At 44.1% G+C, this 17335-nt stretch overlaps 1 protein-coding gene across 1 annotated transcript in view; it reads right to left on the bottom strand.

The window, feature by feature from the left end:
* HIVEP2 (HIVEP zinc finger 2) overlaps window positions 1-17080 on the bottom strand; it is a 127072-nt gene extending 109992 nt beyond the window's left edge. The window contains exon 1 of the mRNA XM_065732910.1: window positions 16412-17080. The gene's annotated coding sequence lies outside the window, so the exon portion shown is untranslated. The remainder of the gene's footprint in view (window positions 1-16411) is intronic.
* Between the last annotated feature and the right edge of the window lie 255 nt (window positions 17081-17335).

Genomic DNA, 17335 nt, shown 5'->3' with positions numbered 1-17335 from the left:
GTCACATCATAAAATGGTGACCTTGCTACTATAGACAGTATGCAAAAAAAAACCAAAAAAAAAAAAACAGCCAGTAATTTAAATTGATGCCCCCACATAATATTCGCCTGCATTAAGGAAAAAGCCGATTTGCAGAAAGGACATTACTACTAGACAAAAATACTATGGAGTCAGAAGTAAAGAGTACTGGAGTCAAAACAACTAGAAAACATTTAATGAATTCTATGTTTAGTTAGCAATCATGCAAATTCAGGAAAGGGTCCTTCTTTGCCTACCAGATGTTGGTGTCCTTCTGTGGCACTACTTCTACGCCTGGCTCTATTGTTCTCCTAGTAATGCATGACTATACAAACCTAAGTCAATTCAATAAGATAAAATTATTCTAAGACTGAAACTTCTCTTTTCATAAAAAGCAAGTTTCTTCTGACAAATGCTGCACTGCATTTGTTTAGAAAACAAGGCCATAATGCAAGTAACACAATCCACTTCCTTATGCTGCTTTTTCAACATCTTTGTCCATGCCTCCTGTGTGAAAAAATTCCACACTGAGAAAATCCAGGCTTGTTCATTCCTTGTTCTTCAAGTTCAGTGCACTAGCAATGGTGCTAGTTACAGGGGCAACTTGAAGATGTAACTGTTTCTTCTTGTAACATCCCTGTGGCTGTCTGCACTGACACATAATCAGCCACCGCATCTGTAAGCATGTATGGTAGCAGAGAAATGAAAACCATAAGTATCATCACTTATTTCTGCTTATTTGTTACTAATATCAGTAAAATCTCAAAATACAATGGTCCTTCTCTACAGCTTATAGTAATTTTATCCATATATAAAAAAAAACTGAAATATTTGCTCAACATAAGACGGATGACTTGAAAAGAAATTCAAGAGCATTAAATCAATCCTTTCCCAAACCACCGTCTTTCCCATTCCCTTCCCAAAGAGCTATTACTCTCAGTAATATTTGCTAATATTGTTATTTGACTTTTGTATCCATGTCACCAAAGGAAAAGGTTATCCCAGGCTTAACATCTCAGTGCAGCTTTGAAGATCAAAACTAAGTAACAGCAGAGAAAATTGTCAAAGAAAAATTATGAAAGAGAGATTTGACTTAAAATCAATTGCTTTGATTCTAATGCATTCATAGAACCACTTGCTTCCCCTTTTCCATAAGCTGGTTGTAAAATCTCTTGAGACAGAGGACTACTGTAGTGTGTACATGCCTAATGACCCTATAGGGGTATATTTAAAAGAAGAAAGGAGATTTATACAACAATTTATAGGGGCTATCACAGCTCATCAAGTTATTTTCTTTTACATATGAAATCAGTCTAATTTATGAGACTTTTCACATTTATTACTCTACACTGCTTTTCCAGAGGAGAAACAACAGGGAGGGGGGCAGAACTTGGCAGGCACAGATATAAAATCCTCCAAGGACTGCACACGGCTGAGCAAATTCACTCTTCTGTCTGTGGAACATTCCCATCTCAAGACTTTGTTTCAAGATGCACTCTCATAATGAATAGCTGGAACTTGTCTGCAAGGCTGAGAGTAACACACAGTATTTAATTTCTAAACCCAGTCATATCCTATCCTGCAGGAGGCTGAATGCTCTCATTTCTTAGCACATCTTGCTTTTCACTGTTTGCAAGCATCTTGCCATGCATGATTCATGTTACATAACCCCAGCTTGTTAAAAACAACCGTTATTTTGCTAGGTAGGGTGATAGATTAATGAGGTAAATTCAGAACTTGCTTATTACAGAGCACAGACTAAATCTGCTCTTTATAGATGCCTCTAATAATATGCCTCTGCAACATTAACCAAATAAATAAGCAACCGCACTACAACTGCTTACATTCAAAGTTAATTCAATCTCGCAAATGCGGGACGCTGTATTTTCGACTAATCAGCATCTCATCTCACACCACAACATGCAAACTCACCGGTGCATATGTACTTCGGTTTTACAAGTGACCCCCCGGCACCGTGCTCATTAGAGGATAACAGCTGAATATTGAACTCATTAATTCTCTCGTACAAACTCTGCCGTGCTTTAACGTTTTGGCTGCCTTTGATGAGACAAAACGCTCTGCCCTTAGCCAGTTGCAAAAGGCTCGTGTTTCTCAACAGCCCTTCTTACTCACATCTCTGTTTTGGTTACGAGCATAAAGCCACAGTTAAAGAGGGTTAAGCAGGCTTCCTGCCGATGCTCTGCAACAAGCGAGCCTCCTTGCTCCAGCAGGGCAGTCTCTTCAGGCCGTTCACGCTCAGCATTACTCAGCACTACTGGGGCCACATTCCAGGATCCCCGCACGCCCACCTGGGAGCGTGTCGTCTGCATTATGCAAGCGATGTGCCTCGCCGCGGCTGGCAGGCTCGGCACGGGGCGGGCACGGCACACAGCTGTGCGACCTGGAAGTGGGTCCGTGCCCGCCGCACCACGGGCGAAGGGAGGGAGAAAAGGCAGCGCTGCTCGGCGCAGGAAGACGGGGAGGCCATGAGTGTTTCCTGTTGTGCAGCTGAAACAAGCAAAGACGTCATTACACTCACACTCCCTCAGGGTGTCAGCAGATTGAGGGCCAAAGTTCAGTCGTTTCCAACGCGCGGCAAGGAGGGAGATTTTGGAGGAGAAACCAGCAGCGGCTTCTCCGCGCTTGCACAGCAAAACAGATGAGCAGCGTGTTACCAGGCTCAGCTGCAAAGCATCCTATGTGACTAGAAACAATATTTGCTCAGGAGCCATGCTGCTCTGGTTTTTCTTGTTCAGCTTGTGCAAGGAATATTACTGCAGTGTGGGGATGCACTGCAGCCCAGATTTCTGCTAGCATCAGGAAATGAAAGTTTCAGAAATTACACATCTCTGGATCCCACGGAGTAAAATATGTTTTCTGTATGCATTTAGGGAAAAACGGGAGTGCAAAACTATAGGATCCCCTCCTTGGAGATGGCTGACAACCCAACTAAGTGAATGCAGATGCTTCTATTTAATTTCCCTCCCGCCTTTATGAAGCAAATAAGAGCACAATGTGTGGAAGTCTGTAACAGTGCAGGAGCTGTGCCACAGCACATGGCCAATGAGCATTTGGTACCGCCTCCTCTGACCCCAACTAAATCGTTAGCACCCTTATCAGTCAGGTAGAAGGACAGGCTGGCTTGCAGCCCTACCTACTGCTAACCGCCCTCTTAAACAAAGCACTGCAAAGCCTTTTTGATGGAAAGCATCATTAGGAATTCAAATGAGAGCACCGGGAGTTCTCTGTATCCACTGCTGGACAGCCATTCAGAGCAGCCATAGGAAGCAGTGCGGCTTCAGCCGGTCCTCACTTGGGGCAGGGTGATGAATGCACCCACAGCACACCCTTACCAGTGGTACAGGCTCTTAGAGGCATTTTCCTTAGTGTGTGAACAAGGCATGAAAATACAGTGATACAACCATTCACTCACGGTGAGAATGTCCCAGCAGCATCGGCTGGACACTGGGACAGCAGACCTTCCCTCAGCATTCTGACACAGGCTGGGCAGCAGTGCTCCAGTTGACACAAGCTGATTTTCAAACAGTGACACATAATTCAAAATACCTCAGTGAAAAACATCATAAGGAGCTTGGAAAACAGTCATCCCAACCCATATCTCATACTACCATCCTTAGCTGAAGATGTTTTTTGCTGTTTGTGCAATAAACACCCTGTGGCCATTCCAGCAACTGAAGCCAGCCTTTCACCCTCAGTAAAACAGAATACTGAAGCTGAAAGTAGGGATCCAGCCATCTGTACCTCAGAGTTATAATAAATCACATCTGTTGCTGGACACATACAATGCCACTGGATTACTAGCAGTTCATTTTACTAAAAGAAAGTCAAAGATAACATTTTTACAGTCAAACTTTTCAGCTAAACATTTTGGAAATGTTTTAAAAATATGTCCTTCTACAAGGATATGAGCTCGTTCATTTTCTTTCCTCTTTTTCAGTCAAGTTGTTCAGAGACAGCTTATCTTGAAGATTCACTGCACAGATAGCATGAAGAAACCTCTAGTGCTGCTTGTTCTGACGTCAGCTCGAGACTTAAGTTCATCAGTGTGAAATTACTATACATATATCAACACCTATATATGCCATATACTGTCGGTTAAACAACAGAATATAGAAAGCAACAGCAGCATTTTCATACACTCATCCAGATCCCAAAAGCTAATCTTCAGTTAATCACATCTTGCTGCTCCATTAGCTGAGGAAAGGTACACAGTGCCTTTACCATGGTTTGACGTGAGAAAGGTCTATTTGATCTAGTCAATATACTTTGTACCAAATCATGATCAAAATGTTTTCAGAAGAGCTGTATCTCTGTTTTTTGTTTATTTAAGCTTCAAAACTTAAAGCAAACGGACACATGCAAACCATACTGGAGTCACTGTTGGTACCCTCTGTACACTGATGAATGTGTGCTTTTTCACTCCACAACAGAAATTTGCTGTGGTAAATACAAATTTATATGGAAAACAACTCTTAAACTACCTACAAAATATTTAACACCTTCACAGATTCATGCAAATTCAATTACACTTTTACCCCTTACAATCTATCTATGTAATACTTAGAACAAAACCACTACAGCGTATCACTAGGGAATTTAAACTACTTACAAGGGTTTTAATAATTCTTCTGCTTCCACTTGAAACAATGTCTGAGAGGTGCAAATGGAAAAGCCATTAACTTGAGACTGTTTGTTGAACTGTCTCATTATTAAGGGAATTCTCTCAAGCAGTCCTATAAACAGATCATTCAAATAACTTTTGCTGCTTTCATAAGGAAAACAAGTCAAATGAAGATGACAAGCTCCAAACTGCCCAACACCAGGGAATCATTTACCTTAAAACACACGTGTTAGAGAACACACAAGTGCGGGCCTCTTTATTACCATGTTTGGAACCCAGTCTAGATGTGGTACCACGAGGGACTGCCCCTGTTTAAGGACACGATAAAGGCAAGAGTAAAACCAGGGCCATCAGGAAGTGCTCAAATGTCCCCCAGTCCCTCTTCCCACACACCTCAGAAGATTTGCACGTAGAAGGCCACATGTTCAGAAGCAACTAGAAAAACGATGCATTGCAAAGTAATACTGCTGTGAGAGTCCAATAAAGCTTGGGTTTAGGGTGAAAAGGAAACCTTGCCTTTCAGATGGGATGATTCCATTCACCAAAGGTATGCACTAGTGTCCACAGATAGTGTGTACATGTATGTCCTGTGCATGTACACACACACACACTCATATCTGATGTCCCAGTGCCCAACAAATGAATAAATGAAAGTGATTTAACTGAATGGAACCAAACCCCTGTAAATGTAGCTATCTTCACATAAAAGGATCAAATTAAGGAGACCCACTAGACAAAACAAACTACAGTTTGGAAGCTAAGCAGGGAGAAGACAAGTGATCATTTTGAGGCTTGCTCGAGTATTTTTATTTTATTTCAAGTGTCTAATCATGACAAAACAGATCTGAAACCCATGCTTGAGAACCTGCAGTTTTCAACAATAGGTAACCTAATTTCAAGAAACCAAAAGCAATTGCAAAAAATATTTATTGAAACTGCCTTCATGGAAACAATGAGAAAACACTATAAAAATGTTAAAAATATTAAATCAACTTGACTGCTGCTGTATCTCATGTATTCAACAAGATCCTAGGCAACAATAATATTTAGAATAAATATTTTCCTTATGGGAATAGCATTTTCCCCTCAAATTGACCAGATGATATCAATTAAAAAACACAACACAAAGATTAGATACAGAAAACCCATCTAGCGACTTATAAACAAAGCTGTACTCCAGTGAGTACAGTGCTCATTTAAGACGACATTTACTTTTCCTTTCAAAGATCTTTCTTCAAAGTTATTTTCCCTTAGAATTTTGATCTAATTTCACTTTTGACAAAAATGTGTCCATTAACTCTTGAGAACACAACCACTGCCCTGCAAAATACTGCACGTGTACATAAACATAATAGAGCAAAGACAAATCCAACACCGAGCTCAAATTCTGCACTTAAGCTTTAAGCCTACTTAAAAAAAAAAAATAGGAAGACAATGAAATAAATAAAAACCAGTCATACAAAAATACAGTAACTTTCTACGTAAGACACCATCTGTTCCAAAAACAAACAAAACAAAAAAACAACAACCAAAATAAAGCCAACATGCTGCAGCAAGCCACAGGAGCTACAGCTATGAAAAGCCTTTGTATAGAAGCCAAAAGCTGTACTGAGCAGTTTTAGGGGCTGTGGAAAGCCATACTAGCCATTGCAAGAAGGAGGCAGCCCACGAGGAGCTGTGTGGGACCTTACCAGTCCTCCCAGCAGCTTGCACCATGAGAGCATGATGATGCACCAGCAAGACAGATACTAGCACTGAGAACAAGTGTTAATTACCTGAGGTTATGGGGTTTTGCAATATCTCTTTCACAGGGAGGTATGATTCATCTCCAAAGCTACAGACGTTGAACACTGAATTTACCTAACTCCTCCGTAGACTGTCCCTCCACTAATGCTTCCTTCTGCTCTTTTACTAAGAAGTCTACTATCTTGACCCAGACGTAGTTTACAGAACATAGGACCAGACATCCTCATATACCTACTACTCCTAAGGCTCATTAAAAACAGGAGCTGCTACTACACACCAGGTGCTTGTTCACAGTCGTGTGCCTTACAGCAAATCACATATGAATCTTCCAGCCACTCACGCAAAGAGGCAGCAAGGAGAGACTCAGATCAAAGAAGTAGTAAGGGGTGCTCTGTTATGGTTAGGGAGGCCAATTAAAGTATGCATCCCTTTCCTTCCAGCTGGCAAAGTCTCAGGTACTTGGGATTACACAGTAAGTTTACTTCCACATATTCCATTATTATTCATCAGGTATGTTAAAAAGATGTCCTACCTTTCTAGCCACTGGTTGCAACAGCACACAGACCACAAGCTTCAGGCCACGGTTTGAGCTCCTCAGACCGTGCTTTCACTCTCCATCACCTCCACATAACAAACAATGGAATTACAGAACCCTGGGTAATTAGGAGACCATTCCTGGATTAGAGGAAATTCATGAGCCAACATATTATCATAGCTCTAATTAATAAAATAGTAAACTCCGCAATTACAGTGGGTTGTACACATACCTCAGGGTATGCAGTAAGGCACAAATTTAGAAATGGAATGCTTCCAACAACCAACAACAACTAAAACAGGCAAGGATCCTTATCAAACAATTAGGTTACTCAAGAACTACTCCAATAACTGGCCCCTTTTGCCCAAGGTTATATGTTTTAAAAATCACGTCATAAGCTTTGGGTGATCTAGGCTTTTTCCTATCTATTTTTTATTTTCATTGTAGCAAAATTTTTTTTAAAAAGTTCACCTCCCCTCTAATCAACCCAACAGCTACAAGACTCTTTTAAAATTGTGTTTAGAAGTGTGAAAGTGCAGCGAAAAAAAACAGGGATCAGTGTTAAGCAAATGCAGCCTGGTATTGCTGTGCTACCGAGTTTCAAGTGGAAGACAAAATACATAGGACAGATCAGTTATACCATAATCCTATTATAAACACTGTTCTCTTATGGTTTTGTTTTTTTTTAACACTGAACAATACAAGTAGGAAAAAAAAACACAACGACAACAAGAAAAGACAAACAAGAAAGGCCTCAGCAATAACACCGTTTCAAACAATAAGGTATGAGACCACATTGCAAAATATGGCAGCACGTACAAACTGAAATGAAATACAGGCTTCTCAAATCTTCTTAACAAGCAGTTCCGGAAGCAAGTGATGAGGTTTCACTGATTGAGCAACCAAATAAGGTAGGTAAGGTACAGTATTTCTTTGGCCAAGAGAAACGCAGGTATAACCCCACCACTCAAATTATGTCATGAAACTGGGAAGCATGGCTGTTTTCTAGTACATTGGTCTGTAAATAGCCTCAAAATCTATTTATTATACTCTTGGCTTGCCAGACAACCCACTTGACAGAGAAAGTCTGTCCAAAATTGGTTTAATTTATTCCCTTGCTTGCTAGTTAAGTGGGCTGAACTACTGAGCAGGATCAAATGGTACTGCAACTGAATTAAATCAAAACAGTGCATAAGCAAATGTAAAGGAAATTATCTGCAAGCATTAAGCAAGATAAGAAGGTGTTCCTCGTATTCTGAGGGTAATTTTTTTTTTGCGGAGGGATCAATGCAAATCAGAGGATGCTACCACCAAAGCCACGATGGTGATTTTTAATGAATCTTAGCTACTCACTAAAGCAAGCATGTATAGCTTACGATTTGACAGGGACATTAAAGCTGAAATACTAATATTTTTTTAGGTTGAGGACTTAATGTTAGAGGGAGATTTGATCTGATGAAAAAAACTTCTTGAAGGCAATTACAATCCACTGCCAGTCATACTCAAACCTCCCCTCAACATATTATTAAACTTCCCCTCCAGGCTTTCATTCATCGTACACCCAGAAATGTCTATTTAATATCCTCCTTACTTTCTTTTTTAATTACTAAGGCAGTGTATGAGAGAAAGTAAATTATATGGTTTCACTCAATTTGTGGAAAATACACTGAAGTTTTGGAGAGGTGTTTGTAAAGGAACTCCACTGTCCCACGTGTCTTTCTCTTTCCTGCCATGTAGAGAGTGATCTGGAGAGCAAGGGAAAGAAAATCAGGGTATATCTACAGAAAGCACTTCCCCATTACTGTGAAAGAATGAGCAAGAACCAAGATACGCCACTGTAAAGCATCGCACAGACAGTACAGACCAAAACTAAAGTAGAAGCTCCTCTCCTTACACACTTATTTTCTACAAGTGTATGCATCCAAACTAACTTCCCATCATGGAAGGCTAGAGAAACTGAAATCTGTACAACCTAGAAGCAAAACAAACATTAACGTGATGCTGTATGTTGACCTCCCTCCAAAAGAGAGGCTTTGGAGGACCAAATATATGCTCATTTCCTTCCTTATTACTCCCTCACCACCCTTCTAAGCTTCTTCATAAGAGCATCAAAGAGAGAGATGAATATTTCCCTACAAAGAGACCATTAACCAACTTAATGGCATCAAGGTGGCGACACTGCCCATAGCAAGGAGCCTGGAACTAAATGATCTTCAAGGTCCCTTCCAACATAACATTCTATGATTTTATTATTATATCTGATAACAGTTTTCAGCTGTTAATGAGCTAAGCTAAAAACAAAGCAGGGAGAGTATTCTTTGTCATCCCTGACATCCTGATATGTTGCAGATAAAGTCCTGCCAATGACAGACTAAACCAGAGGTACTATGGAAACTTTCACATTAGTATGTACCAATTCTAACAATCTTACTCCTTTTCAAAAGCTGTCTCAAACATGCACTATCAGTTGCACCATCTTATGCAGTAATGCATGGCCGATTCTAAAGTTTTTTTTACCAATAATTAGCACTGCTTACTGTGACAAATTAAGTTGAAGATGAGTAAAGATTTGAATATATATTTTAATAAGTAATTCAGTAGATCAGAGATCAAAAATAATTATATGAACAATATGTAACTAATAATTATCGAATTTGACAGATAACAAACTTTAGTGCCCTTGTCATCATAACTTCATTGACACCATACCAAACTAGCAGGGAGGTAGAAACAACATATTTGCAACTGCTCTAGCTCTCAACAAAACAACATCTTGTCAAGTTTGATTTCACTGACATCACGCTAAAAATCACAAGCCACCATTTAACTAACATCACTTCCAACTCAAGTGTATTATAAATAACTCCTACCCTTACACTTACCACAAGTGCACCTCACAATTAAATACATGTAGTTTACCCATTATTTAAGCAGTAAGGAAACAAAAATACTAGCTGAACAGAGCAGTCAAAATATTCACTAACTTCTGAAAGGATCTTGCCACAACTGTAGGATAATACACAAAGTAACAGAATGGGCTACAGTTTTGTTTGACACAGTTTTACTAAGAATTTTGAAAGCAATTGTATTCACATAGCTTTGCACAGATGTCAAAACAAAGCTGCTTTACTCTCAGCCTAGCATCATAACCTTTCCCTGGTAATCAAAATAGACCATGCAGCACCAAGAAGTCTGAAAGTTCATAGTTGAGTTGTACCTTTCCTGATATAGAAACTTTTACTGACAAAAAAGAGCACTGGGATTTAATTGTAGGAGTCTATGAAGTCTGGCCAAACATAAGTAACTCTCTCACTAAAGAACTAACGACAGCTACAAAAGCTGTCTTCCTAAACATAGCTGATGAAAAATGGGGAAAAGTAAAAATGTGTCTCTCTCTGTTCACAGAAGACTCTGAACTGGACAATCTCTTCCATGATATTAACAGTAGAGTTTTAGAAACTCAAATCTCATGATAAATCTGCATTCACAGTTGTCACAGCGGATGCAGTTAGGCACTGTCAGCATGCACAGATGACAGCTACAGACAGGCTTGCACTAATCTCTAGATGTGTCTCTTTACCATTACTGATGGGTATACAGAATGATATAAAATCACTCTCAAACACCGCCTAAGCTGGCAATAAAGCATCCAGTGATACATTTTCCAGGTAACTGAACTAATTTAGCAGTTTCTGAAAGATGAAAGACATGAAACTCCACATAGTTTGAGGACCTTTCTGAATAGACCACACTCAAATGCCACGCATACAATGACGAACACCGTTAATAGATGCCAGCAGCTCAGCCTCTGTTGAATGCTGACTTTGGTCTAAACTAAATAGTTTTTGCTAAAACCTAAATACTTCTTGCTCTAAACTAAATAGTATCATGTCTTGTTGTCAAGGATGGGTAGCTCCAGTAATTATTTCATACTACTATTTCTTGATGCACTACACGTTGTTTTGTTTTAGAGCAAACCACAAATTGAAAATATATCAATACAGAGAATGGGTCATTTCTTGATTTTAACAGGGAAAAAAAAAAAAAAAAACAACCACACAATACACACTGTCTGGTAAGACTAATTCTAATAACCCTGATCCTGTTAGCTTTTTTCAAAAAGATAAAGCTGCTTTCTGCCTAAGCACAGACACTGCTTTACAGACAAAACCTGTTCATTAAATAATCTTATTTCAACAAAATTAAACATTCTGCTCTATTACATTCTCCGAGATGATATCACATTGTATGACATGTAATTGGATATTTCTTTCAGCTTTTTAAATTGCTTATTAGAAAACATCCCGTATTACTGCTTCTCCATGAACCACTCAAGAAGGAACGCACACCCAGGCTCCAGCAGCTCACCACCAAACCCAGCACTGGGAAGTTCCAGGCACACCACCAGAGTCCAGGGAGGATGAGGTTAGCCTGGTCAGCTCAGTAGCAACACCAACCCTCTGCAGACAGAAAAAAAAAAAAGCTCCAACACGCACTATAAATTGCAGAAAATAACCTGTTGTTGCTGTTGTTTATTTTTCTGCTTTTGTGTTTTGTGAGGGTTTTCTTACATAGAGAATCAAAATATTTTACTGCATTACCTTTAAATGCTATCTGACTCTCTAATTTCAGTTCCCCTTGGCTCCTCTAGTTTTTACTGAACTCTACTTTTCTACTACACATGCAAATAATCTATCTGCTCTCCTCTGTATGGAATTTACTACAAACCACTATTTAAAATTTAAACTTTCTGTAGCAACCAAACTTGTAGTTCCTCTTACGAAAGAGCCATTAAAGCGTAACTTTTAATAATTACCATACATCCTTTTTTTAACCTCTTCACAGTTTCCACAAATGAGAGATTTCAGCCAAATTTGCAGGAGTTTATTACAGCTTAGTGAAGTTGCAACAAAGTGAACTTATATTCTTAATAAGTTATTTTTTTCCCCGCAGGCAGAAATTTGTCCCGTATTAAGAGTGGCATATTTTCACATTTGATAAGTGTATTAGAAGAGAACGGTCAAAAATAAAATGAAATAAAAATAAATGATATAAAAAGCAAAACCCACAATAAAATTGTTTTCTGTTAGAGAAATTGAGGTGTAATAAATCAAACCCACGTGTGCATGAAGTGGCCATAAACACCTTGCCAACTACTTCTGTACAATATTTACAGTTTTTACATCAGTTCCAGAAGTTTTACAGTTTTGCTGTTGAGATCTCATCTACTCTGATGGGGCAGAATGTGAATAAACACTCGGAAAAAAAGGATAAAAATCACCACACAAACTCATCATACCAGCACAACCAAACACTGGGGGAATTTCGATCAGATAATTACAACCACATTATTGTACTGCAGAACTTGAAGACTGCCATCACGTTTTCTGGAGCACAAGTCCTAAGATTGCCATCCAATGAAAGGGGGGAAGCCAACATGTATAGGTTTTGGCTTGCTCACACAAACACCTTTGCTGACAACCACAGCAATCAGTGACAAAGTCAAAGGGAACATTCGAGGAAGCAGTGAAAGAGGCATGACCAGGGCAGGAGGAGGAAATGTGGAAACAGGGGCAATGCTATGAGCATAAACAGCTGTGGTTCACACTCAGCTGTTATTACTCTGGTGTACTGTCTTGCAGGTGTACAAATGTGCCCAAAAGGCAAATGAAAATAAGCACCCAGAATGCACAAAACTTCCTCACGATATGAGGTAACTCCCATTCAGATTGCATAACGATGGTGAGAAATTAATCACCAGAAAATAAAAAAAGCAAAAGAAGAGACTTTTAATTTGACAGGCAACATTACACATGACACTTGTATGTCTTCTGATTATTTCACATCAGGGATTTGGAAACAGTGCATCAGACCGTTCCTCCAGCCCAAGCCCTCTCGTCTCTCTTCCATGACCACAGCTTTGTGAGAAATATTCTGGGGACAAATGTTACTGGGGGCATCCCACTGCTAATAAGTGTTTAGTTAATGTCAGTTGTTTCATTTATGAGCAAAGTTCATTATTATAAAACCAGAAGTATGTGGTGCCTCCCATTCGCCACTTCAGCAAAGAGCCCAAAGAGTGGATGTTCCCAGCATTTACACTGACTGATGATTTCTCAAAGTCCAAGGAGCGGCTCACCAGTTGGTTACGATGGAGACACTTCCAACCCTCCCACCTACAAAGGATTCCTGCCTTCAGGATGTCAGACAAGCACTAATTTCACAGAAGAAAAATAAAGCCCCGATGAATTGCTTTTTAATATTTCCTGCTGGAATAAAACTGCTGTTGCAAAGTCTTCCTACAAAGAGATACAAAACCATACAAAGCTGCTATTTCCTAATAAAATGGCACAGACATCTTGAAACTGACATTCTTATGCGATAGCTCTGTGCAGCTTTAATTAAAAGCAGCATCCAAAGTTGCTGATTGAAGCGCACCAGTGAAAAACACTGTTCTCCATTTTCTATCTAGCTTGCATCTCCCCTCACAGTTTCTTTGCTTCTTCAGGAACTGCCAGACAGTTCCTCCTACTAACAAAAGGGGAGTTACATTACAGTAGAAAACCAAATAATTTCAAAAATAGCTGTTTTAATCCATAGCACAATGCTTCAGAGACACTGCTTATGAAATCTGTTAAGAAAAAACAAGCTGTCTCTTCAAGTAAAATAATTTTAAAGCAGTTTTCTCATAACTCAATGGACTTTTCAAATAGCAAAGCTAGACAGCCTGTGCATACAGCATGTTTGTTGGGCTCCCAAGAGGATGAGCAATTAACGCTCCCTGAAGACTAGAACCCTTAAGACCTCCTGCTGGGAGGACCGGCAGTTTATAACCGGGTGCTCTTGCATTCAAACATCTCTTCTCCACGACCAAGGCACGGCAGATAAAGCACTGTCCCCTACACACAACACAAGGAAATGGCCCTTGCTGGACTCAGCTTAAAGTAGGAACAAAGACAGCTGGAGAAAGTCAGAGCACCATTCTGATGATTGCACCTGGAACTGTGACACAAAGAACTCAGTGGGAATGACCCAAAGGTGCTGCCTGCAGAGCCCACCTGCAGAGCTGGGTGCAGCATTATCGATGTAGCCAACCACAGCACGCTACAAAACCACACCACACTGAAATGTAAAGATAACTTGCTAGTATTTCATAACACCTGAGAAGCCACATAACCGATCTTCCCATCTACAGCAACACGCAAACAGCGAGCATTGCCCTCCTGGATGGGCCACGTTGCAGTAAATTCCCAAGTAAATTCCCTGTGCCCAACACACAGCTCCCTTCTCCCCTTACCTACCAGTAACTGTAACTCCCCTGCTGATGGCCTGAAACCCGTGAGAAGAGGGCCATGCAAAATGGTACTCATCGCTTCCATTTTTGTGTAAACCAAGTTCAGAAAAACAACAACTTGAATAAATGCATACATTCCATGCTTAAAAAACTTCCAGCTCTATCACAAAATTTGTTCCCATAACCAATGGCCAGCTGCATCACTAACAGTTAAAAACCCAAAGAATGGCCTTGTGGGGTGCCACCGCACAAACCAAACACGATGCGCTGCCAAGGGCTCAGGCAGACACATGTACCATTATTCAGCAAGGACCACATGAATGCATATGGCTCTCTGTTTTGTCTTCATAGTAACAAGAAGGTTTGTAAACAGATCTCACATATGAGGCAATCAGTCACTTGAGAATCTAAAAATCTGCCTGCAAAGAGCTGATCTGCACTGCTATCACACTTGGGTGCACAATTAAAGGTCCTCTGCGTGGGTGCCTCGGGGCAGGCACTGCTCCTTCTGCTCCCAGTCGATACAGACACCACTGCAGCGGGATGCGGACCCGAAGCAGTGTCATACGCTGCAAACCCTCAACACCGGATTGCTTCACCGACAAAAGCAATGGCAGCACATCGGCTTGTCCCACGCTGCCGCTGTCCTTTGCGCGGCTGACAACCACGGCAGCCTTAAATGCACTTAGCAGAGACGGCATTGACTTCAAAAGGCTCACGTGGGGAAAAAAGCCTCACCTACAGAGCAAACGCTTTTTGGAAGATGTGGCAAAGCGAAAAAATAAATTTCATGTAAAGCCGCGCCTAAAGATTCAGAAGCATCTGCTTACTGGAGGGGTATGGTAAGATACAACTGTCAATTAAATACCACCTCCCGGTCCGCAGGCTGCAAACCTGGCGCTCCTATCTGTAGGGACAGATGCTCTGCCCGAGCCTGGCCGCTATCGCCTCCACGGCCAAAGCACGGCGCGCTCCATGCCGGCACCCCCATCCCGGGGACGGCCTGGGGCCAGCAGCTCCTTCGGCTCCCGCAGCGGTCCGGGAGAAGCGAATAAATTAAGGAGCAACCAGAGCGGAACCCTCAGCAGAGAGGGCACACAGCACGGTCCGCGCTCGGTAACGTACAAGCAAAGTCGGGGTGATAGCAAAGTGCGCTCTGTTTCAACGTGAGACGAGGGAAATTGCCTGGCTACGTATTTCCACTGACGCTACTGCTATCAGTTTGATTTTAAAAGCAGCCTAAAAAACAAAACAAAAAAAGACTGCGATAATACAAAATAATATTTTAGGAAAAAAAAAACACCTTTAATATTTGAACAGAACTTTTAATTTCTGCCATTTCCATATTAAGGGATAAAAACAAACCATAAACGCATCTCAAAACAACGTTTACCCATCACTGCCGATTAATAAGAAAAACAGAGTTCCCTTTCTGGGAAACCGAACGCAGAGCGCCGTTATCGCGGAGCGACAAGGAGGGCTCCCCCCGCACGGCCCGGCCCGGGGATCCCCGGCCCCCACCGCCCCGCCCCGCCCCGGGCCTGCTGCTGCTGCTGGGGCTGCTGCTGCCGCCGCCGCCTCCCGGGAGCGCTGCGCGAGGTGGCCACGCCGGGCGCGGACGTGCCGCTTACATAACCGCCGCCGGCCGCTCCGGTTACATAAGGGCCCGCGGCCCCCGCGCCGCCGGCCGCCTCCCGCCGCCGCTTCCCCCGTGGGAGCCCCGCGGGCGGGCGGGCCTCGGAGGCGGCCGCTGCCGAGCCCCTCGTTAACCCCCTTCCTGTGGCGTTCGCACGTCATGGAACATTCCCGGAACGGGCCAACGTCCCACCCACTTCAGGGAACGGCCGCCGAGGCGCAGCGCGCGCACACGCGGCCCGGCGTCCCCGCACCCCCCGCCCGGACCCCCCCCCCCCCCCGGGGTCACCGCCGTGCCGGGTGGCCCTGGGAGCACCCCCCTCTTCCCCGCTCCCAGCTGCCCGCCGGTGACCGTACCCCTTCCCCGCCGCGGGAGGGCATTACGCAAGGCGCTGCCCTCATCTGCATACGGTCGCCGGGTATTCCCCGCGCCGCTCGCGGCGTGACACCCGCGCTCCCCCGGCCCCCGCCGCGCCGGAACCCCGCCGGCCCCGCCGCTGTCAGCCGGGCTGGGGGCGGCCGCGGCAGCGCTGCCGCTCACCTGGCGAGTGGGCGCCGAGAGCCGTCCCGGTGCCCTTTCGCTGCCGCCGCTCCCGCCGGGCGCTCTCGTCGTTCCGCGCCGGAGTGAGGTGGCCGGCGGCGTCGCTTTATATAAAGACAGACAGCGGTATTCCAGCAGCCAAGGGGCGTCTGTTTCACGTATTTATCTTAAGGTAGATCATCGCTCTCCCTCCGCTCGGCAGACACCGGCATCAGGCGGCGGGCGGAAGGGAGAGAAGGGAAAAGAGAGAGAAAAGGGAGGGAGGGAGAGAGCCGCGCTCCGCAGCCGCTCGGCCGGGCTATTCCTGGCAGCGCTTCCCAGCGCACAAGTTGCAGGGCGGCGAGCGCGGGGAGCGCGCCGCGCGTGACGTCACCGGGTCCCCCCGCGCGCCGGCGGGGAGCGAGCGGCAGCGCCCGGCCGCGGGGTGATGGGCGCCGCCCGCGCGCGTGTGCGTGTGCGTGTGTGCGGGAGGCGGCGCGGGGAGAGGGAGAGGTGCGCCGGGAGGGCGTGGGGGGGGCAAGGGGCCGGGCCTGGGCCGCTCCCCGCCGGAGGAGAGCGCCGCTCCCCCGCCCCCTCCCCGCAGAGGGAACTCCCAGGAGAGCCGGTCCTGGCTCGCCATGCACGGGCTGCGCGTCCTCCGGCCTGAGAATTTCCTCGGAGGACGTGGGAGTCTCCTTCCCCCGCTCCCCTCCCACCCTCCCTGCGTGCCGCCCCCCGGGCTCTCGCCTGCTCAGGATCACGTTATCTGTCAGGAAGCGGAACGCAGCGCCCGGACAGGCGCTGCCCCTGCGGCCACCCCCCCACTCGTCCCCAACGCGCGGGGGCACGGGCCCCCGGGCCCCTCCTGCCGGCCGCCGCCCAGCGGCTGCCCTCGCACTACGGGAGGTCGCCGTCTCATCCCGCCGGGGCTCGCACCCCCACCCC

The sequence above is a fragment of the Cyrtonyx montezumae genome, unplaced genomic scaffold (assembly GCF_038088225.1).
Source record: "Cyrtonyx montezumae isolate F1298 unplaced genomic scaffold, pur_monq_1.0 scaffold_0, whole genome shotgun sequence".
NCBI lineage: Eukaryota > Metazoa > Chordata > Aves > Galliformes > Odontophoridae > Cyrtonyx > Cyrtonyx montezumae.
The sequence above is the reverse complement of the archived record's forward strand: the minus strand, read 5'-3'. Positions and strand labels throughout refer to the sequence as shown.